We start from the raw sequence: 9,358 nt of genomic DNA on the forward strand, positions 1-9,358 counted from the left end.
AAAGATATGAAAAGCCAAGACGTAAAACTGTTTTATAGTGAAAATAATTCACTACCTAGTATTCTCGATTGTCCAAAGGAACAATTTTAAGTTGAGATACTAGATTAATCGACCTTTCGCACTAATGGGTTCGTTTTGGGTAGGATATTTTTTTGTTCAGAGGTCACTTAATTGTTACTTGTCAACTATCCTACCGGCTGCGCCAATAGAGAATTAAATTCGCTGTATTAATAAAAACGTATTTTTTCTTATAGCGCTGTGGTCCCTTCAGTACCATCTTTACAAATACTAAAAGCGAAAGAAACTTATAAGCATGACATCTCGGTCTTTGGACTATGGCGTGTGTTATATGATATAGAGTTTCAGTTAGTAGGCAAATTGTTATGCAGCTGGTGATAACGGTCGCAGGACCAACCTTGTTTATGCTGCGTTGACAAAAATGAATGTTTATTTAATACGTTTGCTATACAATTTTGTAATGTCCTCTGTTCTGGCATAACGAATCAATCGAAAACGAAAGAGAAGTATATACATATATTCTTATAGAGTTAGACTAACGAGATGCAAATCATTCAATGAATGCTGGGATGATGTAGTGTACGGGGCGTCAAACATGGCTCGTAACTTCGGCGAGAAACTGCTGGGATTAAAAACACAATGGTGAAGTATGTAAAAAATCTTAATCTAGAATTCGAGAATTTGAATTCGATACAGAGTCGATGTTGTAGATTCTTATCAATTGACTCCTTTCCCAAAAGCAAGCTTGATTCACTATTTAGACGGCTGAGGATGATACTTGCCAGACACAACCCATCCACGCAAAGCTCTCTGAAGAATTTGCAAATTGTGTCCAAGCTTGGCCTGTCCAACCGCCATTTACAAAATGCCGCTGTACTGAGAAGGAATCAATCCCACCTGACTGGTAGAAAGTTTCATCCACAAGCGGCGCTCAACCTGAAATGTCGATTTCCGAATCCCGCTGGTAGGCGGTGTGTGACGTAATGCAGAACTGTAAAGTTTCATCAAATGTCGTAACATCTGCTATGCTACGGAATTCGATATAACGCCTATCATGCCATAGGTGGGAACATTTGCGCTATAGATATTTTCGATAACGGTTGGCGAAAGTACAGCAGTGTGTGATGGCGATGCTTTTAGCTTCGACAAGGATTTTATTAGACATACCAGCGTCCGTAGGATGACTCAGTAGCTATCCCATGTTCTGATTGTAGGCTATTACTGCAAAGTCCAGCATTTTTGACAACTCAGTACTTGAGTTCGGAACCATGTATTGAAACTGAGAGCATTCTACAATTTTTTGGTCAAAGCTGGAACAAACACAGCATGTTTTATGACCCGTTGTTAGGCTTGTTAATATGCCTTTATTTCAAAAATCAGCGATGACAGTGATAAGTGTTATGCTGACGCACTGTTCAAGAGAGCGCGTAATTAATCTCCCTTCATTTTTCGACTAGCTGTAGGTTGATGCTTTTGTCATTGACGCATAACGCTTGTGCTTGAGTACGCCATTTAGCGCGCTGTTGCAGCAAGCCATGAAATTCCTTACGCTACCTGACTTGTTTGCGACGAGTGGCACTCGAAAATCTAGCAGTCGATGCTGGTGAAGCAGATAAAGGCGCTATGGTAGCAGTTCCCTTCTTCATCGGCTATTCCATCGAGGACTTCTTGTTGACTGGAACATCACTTTCGAAGCATAAAATTCCCGCGAGACAATATACCAGCCGTCTGGTAATTTGAAGATTTTTTCTAAGGCGAGTTCCTCTACAGGTTGCAATGAAAGTAACTATCAGGCAAAGTCACTCGGACACAGCGATACATTTTGAACCTAATCATCCAGACGAACGTCCAACTAAACAGCATCGCTATCAGGAGTGAGTCCAGTAGCCAACAATGAGGTACTGCGCTGTCTCTCAAAACCACCGGCACTATTCAGAAGAGGTAATCCTGGCAAAAGCATAATTTTCCCAACAGACAAAAGCTCGTAGAAGAGGCTCGCTCCAATTAAAGGATGGACCCGCTGTGGTTTGTTGAACGCATCATCAGCCAAGCTTATGTTTGAGGGGATTTTTCAATCCGATGTATCGATGATGAAGCTAGGCTGGCTGTCGGTAATTGTTGGAGCCACAAGAGCATCAAAGGAGGTTGAATAATCTGAGGTTTGTGACTTCATATGAATCCTTACAGCTGATCCTTCTGTAGAGACGCTTGTGTCTTCAAAGCCGGTGACAATTGCCAAAAATGTGGATTTCGTTAACTGAAGCCTCTGTGCAAAACGGGATGTGACCATGTGCAATTCAGAACCTGAGACTAATAAGCCCCTACCAAGGAACCAGAATTATTCTTTACCATAGCACTGCAGTGGTCAAAAGCATAACACCAGACTGAAGATCTTGAACAGCAAGAGAAGAAGTGGGTATGATGCTTTCGTGCACAAATACGACAATGACTACCACTGTCAGTCCGATTTTGATACTCCTTTTTTAAGCAATTATAACAAACGTCCAGTTTCTAAACTTCGATGTGCCGAAGGGATGGGGACAAATTTTCAAATATACTGCATGTAAAGATCCCGTGACCAGATGCATGCCAAAAACTGCAGCCATTTTGTTAGCCTTGGCTACAGGCACCCTTTTGCTGGTGCTAGTATTATGATTGGGTTTGCCCACCTGAGAATTGGTCACATAGGATGACATGACATGTTCCACACTCTCCAGCTTTTGACTGCACCCGCCCAAAAATGCGAAGAGCTCATCAGCTGTTACGACCTTGTCAATAACTGCGGTCTCCTCCCAATAAATCTGGGTTTAATAGGTTGCTTGAGCTTGGGCAAGCGCATTCTATTGGCACGATCACGGTTTGGTTTAACAAGTCCTCATAACATAAAGGATGAGTGGGACAGGGCGTTAGGTTTCTGAATATTTTCGCGAAAGCGAACTTCAACCATGGGTGATAACCATGGGTGATACGTCGAAATCATCGCGTAATTTACTGGTAATCTCATTAAAGATCAGCTCTTCTAGCGAGCTATGCGCGGCATTAAAGGCAGACTGAGTTTGCTTAATTAGCAATAGACGCAATTCTAAGTCGACGGAACAAGAGGTATTAATTTGCTCCTAGCAGTACCCTTGGCTCTCTCGAACAATGTAGCCACCTTGCGCTTAAGAAAAAGCACCCTGTTTGCCTGCACATCATTTGTGTTTTCACCTTGCATGACTTCTTTTTCACAAAAGCTCAATCATAACACAAAACTTTTGAAAGTCAGACACGAACTAAACTGAATTGGATTGAACCCAAAGGCTGGGCGCATAAGTCTCAGCTGCTATATCCGGCAAGCCGAATCAGCATACGTCGGGTTACCGCTGCTGGCCGCAGTGGCCGGGCACTGAACTCATGCGTCAGCAGAATGTCGCAATGTAAGCAAAGGGCACTGCATCATTCTTGCGTTCTTATAAGCAAAAGTGTGTTCTTATGACAAAAATATGAAGTGCAATTCTTATGTGTTAACTACTCCTCAAGCTTCTGACCGTCCTCGGTTATTTTATAGCTGTTAATTGCCTTCTGTACGTCCTTCGATGCTTGTCTTCTCTTTACAAAGACACTGAGGATGATGCCTGCTGTAGCCCAAATCTTATGTGACCCGGCGGCCTTCAATTCGTCCCCGAAATTTTGGATGACGCGCAGATTGTGATTGTTCATCCACTGGAGTTGGGGCATGCTTAGCACTGGATCGTGGCTGATGATTCTGAGTAGAGGCGACCCTGCCACGCCTGGCGATCTAGTTAACATCTCGCGCTGGCTTACATATTTTGTGCAGTTAATTGTGGCCGAAGAGAGGAAGGTGACGAGATGTGTCCCGTTTGTAGTAATCTCTGGACAATCGTCTGTGCTGACCGAGGCAGCACAATCGTTGATAATGATAATGCCATCATTGACTTGTGTAATGAGCTTTAGGTGGCTTGGCTGCGTGCGGCAAAGGGCTGTGCTGCCGGCGTGCAGTGCTTGTGCGCAGGTGTCTTGCGCTGCCAATTTACAGACGGCGGTCGTCGTTACGCTTTCATTGACCGCTAGAATGTCATCGTCGCATTCGGCAATGGTATCATCTTGTAGCTGTAGTGTGACGTGTGATGATGGTGATTTTCTTGCAAATGAGCTTGACCCTAGGATAAGCTATTAGTATACGGATAATGTTCTCGGACTGGAGGACCTCGATATTAGACGCTTCGGTTAGGCTAAGTATGGGAACTTCGATAGGGTGTTCATTTATAATTGATTTCAAATCATCGAGATCAAAAATAGTGGGATTTATTATACCCGCTTTAGCTAGTGTAATTGTGAGTACCCAGTTCGATATTTGATTTATTAGTATTCTATTTCTTGCTAATAGTGTTTCATAAAAATGCGGTGTGTCAACCCATTCATTTCTTTTAGCTTTTATTATTTCGTTCACCGTGTCGGTGAGTTAATTAAATTGTGTCTGTGTTTGTGTATTATTGACTACCTGCGTATTGTTCGCATTAATTAAATTTGAGGTTGTCCTGTCCCTCCCTCTAATAATAACAGACGTTGCTTGAATTGTTTCTTCTGTGCAAAGCGGTGTAATCTTTTGTTATTTTTTACGACAACTTTTTCGCCTACCTGTTTTGTCTATTCGGGTTGGATCTTTCAATGCTGTTGAGCTGGGCCTTTGCAATTTTATTTTTAATGGCTTGCCTAAGTGACCGATTGTATGGATCGGTTGAACGCGATTGTTGCCCTTAGTATCAATTCGACTATTTCATCAGACGTTTTTTTTTTGGGCAAAATGCTCTGGCTATGTCTGCGAGTGTGCTGTGAAAACGTTCGACTTGGCCATTTGAGCAACTGTGTAGTGCTGGCGCGTTCACAATGTCGACGTCGTACCCGTTTTTTAACAGCGCCCTGACAATTTCTGAATGAAAAGAAGCATCGTTATCGCAATAAATTGTCTTGGTCTGTGGGAATAAATTCAACAGCTGAATGATGGGCGGTTTTACAAAATATTTTTTGTCAGTTGAAAAGGTATCATTGTGGAGAATTTCTCCAGTTTTTAGGGGTGCCTATCGTACTTTGCTTTAGTGCATATCTTGCAATTTGTTACTATTTCGTTGGCCAACTTCGTGATTTGTGGAAAATAATAATCGCGAAGGATTTGTATAGTATTTTCCTGGGCGACTCTGTGCGCGTGGTTATGTTCGGTGGTGACAATTTCGATATCAACCACGATAAATGTTGTATACTGGCTAGTGCTGGTAGATCGCATTGTATTGCGTAAAATTGCTTCGAATAGGGTATTTTTGTCTGTGATGTTTAGAAGGTGCCGTATTTTTTGGCCAAAGAGTATGATAACTCTTTGCAATGGGAATTTCGCTTCTTAAAGAACAATTTGATTTTTGAAACAGTATAAAGGCTTTTCAGTCGTTTCGATCATATAGGTCAATGACATTTCGCTGTGAATCGTTGCAGCGTCTGACTGTATATCGTTTTGTAAGGCGTTTACATTTTGACGGGAAAGGGCATCCGCCACGTAATTTTCTTTGCCTGGTTTGTAGAACACTTTTGCGTTGTGTTCATCAATGAATGCCTTCTATCGTTTGATTTTTGCATTCGTGTTTCTATCTGAGACAGCAAAAGTAACGGGCTGATGGTCAGTGAAAATATTTATTTCTCTTGTCCCATAGAGGTAATTTTGCAGTTTACCTAGAGCCCAGACAATGGCTAACAATTCTTGCTCATTCGTGGCGTAGTGTGTCTCGCTTTCCTTTAGCGTGCGTGAAATCATAGAAAAAAGGTCTGCCTCCTTGGTATAGGACTGCACCGATGCCATCCATTGAGGCGTCAGAAGTTAGGTCAAAGGGCTGCTTGAAGTCTGGGTACATAAGTATGACATCTTCTGATGCCAGGATATTCCTCCGTCTTTCGAAGGCATTACGTTGAGTTTCGTCAAATTCAATCGTGACCTTTTTGGACATATATTTGCTTACCGAGCCATTTTCTCTTTTGAGAATATTGGTTAGAGTCGTTGCTATTGCTGCGATGTCCTTAATTAACCTCCTGTAGTAACTAGGTAACCCCAGAAATGATCGCAGGCTGAACCGATTTTTCGGCTCAGTATACTCTTGTATCGCTCTGACCTTTCAGGGTCAGTCTTTGCCCCGTTTTGGGTCACCAAAATGCCTAAGAATTCGACGCTCTCTTTAAAGAACTTGGTTTTCTCTTGATAGGCCAAGCATTTTAAGATTGTGTCAATATTTCATTTTTAGAAAAGATTATTACGTCATCCACGTAAACGTTACATATTATTCCTATGTGTTCCCTCAGGATGTCATCAATGGATCTTTGAAAAATGCTTCCTGCATTTTTCAAGCCAAAAGGCAGACGGCAAAACTCATGTTACCCGCCGTTCACTGCGAATGACGTTTTCTCACGGTCTTGTTCCGCTAGATAAATTTGGTGATACCTCGATTTCAAATCTAGAGTCGTACAAAATTTTGATTTTCCTAGATTCGCTAGAATCGTTGGAATATTCGGCATTGGGTATCGATCGGCTATAGTTCGCTCGCTTAGCTTCCTAAAGTCGATCACTAATCGTTTATTTTTGCTGCCATTGCTGTTAAGGCCATTTTGTCAACAACCCATGCTGGGCTGTTGTATGGGAACTTTGATGGTATAATGATGCCATTATGGTATAATGGCCAAAAATGTTCATAAGACACTTACTGGTTACTTTGCTCGAACCGTGCATCGAGTGTACGGTGAAAGGAATTACTTCTTTTAGCTCCTTTACGGGCTTCATGTAATTCTTTGCCGCTCCTATATCAATTAATATTCATATATTTTTCCCACCCAGCTGTCGCTTTATATATGGCAGCCGGGAGTGTTCCATAAAAATGCAATGAGTCGTTATCGCATGACTCGCTGTCGTCTTCGATTTCGATTGCAGCGGCCTCCGCCGACTTTTGATATTCTTGCGAATTTGGAGCGCTCTGGACAACATTGTTCAGTCGCTGCCGCCTTGGCCCTGTTACCCTATCTGACATGTTGTGCCTTTTTTGGGAGTGTTCGAAACTAGTTTAAGGCTTTGGAAAATTGGTGGCTTGCCTACATTTAGAAGATGAGTCAACTTTCATTGGCTCTGCTCTCTCTCGGCAATGGCTTTGGCGTAGGATGCCGAAATCATACTAAGCTCTATGCTCGATTCTGCTTCTCTGGCTAGTGCCAATGCAGACTCTAAGTCTTTCGGCTGTGCCGGAAGAACAATGGGCTTAAGGGACTTTCTCAGTCCAGAAATAAAGGCGAGGAGTGCATCTGCTCTGGCTTCACAGTTGAGCAATACAGCCTGCTCCGCCTCGAGTGACATTACGATTTTGTTGGTAGCTAGGGTCAACTTCCTTTCGACCTCATCATAATATTCCATAATTCACCTTGCCTAACCATTTCGAGGTTTTGCCTCAAAAGGCGTAGCGAAGTTTTATCTGCATATGAGCAATCTAGCCTAGCTATGATTGCGTCGAAATTAAGGACTATATTGTGAGACACTAGCACTGTCCTAGCTGCGCCCCTGATTTTATTTCTGATGATCGTTACCGCTTGGTAATGCGTGAAACTGCCATTAAATGAATGGAACAGTTCGTACGCGTCTACGACCGATTGTCTCCATGCTACATATTCGGCAGATCCCCCACTAAACTCGGGAACTGATTTGATTATATCGAGAAGAATATCGCATCTGATTTCTGAGTTCACCAAAATTCTCTTATAAACTTCCACTTGTGGCACTTGAATGCACAAATTGCTAACTCTTACGCTCATCTCACTAAACTGTGCCTGGAATCTCTGTTCCTGCTGCGCCAATGCTTGGTTGACAGCGTTCTGCACTAACTCTTGTACTTGATTTACATTCATTTCGCTTCATCACTAACTTCTATGTTCACTTGATAGTCGCTTTCCATGCACTAATTGACATGGTCCGCTTAAGTATGAAGCACATATGTAAATATTTATTTGTGGTTTTATTTTATTTAGAATGGCATGATATATTCATAGTACACTTTTGCTGTATTCAGCAATTTGATTTCAATTAAGGTTTCAATGATTTGAAAAAAAATTTGTAATGAACTTACATAGTACGAGACATAAGTTTTTAATCCTTTCTAAGGGTGTAGATTCTCGTTGGTTGGGCGCCAATTAAGTAGTTGCCGTCCCGCGCTGTTGAAGGATGTCTAACAATGCGTGTTAGCTTGTTTGTGGTCCAGCGCAGTGGGCCGCTGTCCAGGGTATGTCGCAGGCAAAATGCGTGGAGGTTGTAACAAGTCTTCTTACGTGGATTATGTTGGGAGCTTCACTTCGCTCTCTTATCGCTGGCCTTGTGGCTCAGTGATTGTAAAAATAATAAGAAAGTATGTTATAACGGCAGAGCCGGAGCAAGTATATTTATTGAAGGTCAGATACGAACTAAATTGAATTGAATTGGATTGAACCCAAAGGCTGGGCGCACAATTCTCAGCTGCTATATCCGGAAAGCCGAATCAGCATACGCCAACACAGTCGCTTGCGACATAGGCAAGTGTTGGGTTACCGCTGCTGGCCGCAGCGGCCGGACACTGAACTCATGTGTTAGCAGAATGTTGCAATGTAAGCAAAGGGCACTGCAACATTCTTGCGTTCTTGTAAGCAAAATTGTGTTCTTATTACATAAATATGAAGTGCAATTCTTATGTGTTAAATTATATAAGCTGATCCGGCGAATGACCGCACAAAAGGGAGAGCGGGAAAGTCAACTAGCGGCGTCCATGTATATATATGCGAATTTTGGGAGCTTTAAATTGTCAGCACACATATGCGTTTTGCAATTGTCTAATTATAATAAGTAACAATTATTTTATTTGCTGCACTTGAATAGAACTTCCTGATTTAATTTCATTATATGCACTGCAAAAAGGTTGATTATTGCCTGAGCCTCTAAATGTTTAGTTGCCAATGTTTCTTAGCAACTGTTTTGAAACTAGAGCCAACAATTCAGGAAAAATATGGCTTTCCAGAACAATACGCATTTATTAATCGAAAATGTATTTTGGCTTATAAGTTATTTGGCTGTGGCTTAGAACAATTTCTCTGCTTCGCCTAGATCAACAACGAGGGAACAAGTGGGGGACATTTCATAGCAGCAACGACAAGCGAAAGAGAGGATTGCAAACTTGTTTACAACTACCTCTTTTAAGGTTTGCATGAATGTTTACTAATGCTATTGCGATGCGATTCCTGAACCAGAATCCAACAAATACTTCCGTGAAATTTAAATAAGGTTTTTTTATTTTTAACA

Source organism: Drosophila montana, unplaced genomic scaffold, assembly GCF_035044405.1.
Source record: "Drosophila montana isolate Dmon_TW-CO22-7 unplaced genomic scaffold, ASM3504440v1 contig_1978_1, whole genome shotgun sequence".
Lineage (NCBI taxonomy): Eukaryota > Metazoa > Arthropoda > Insecta > Diptera > Drosophilidae > Drosophila > Drosophila montana.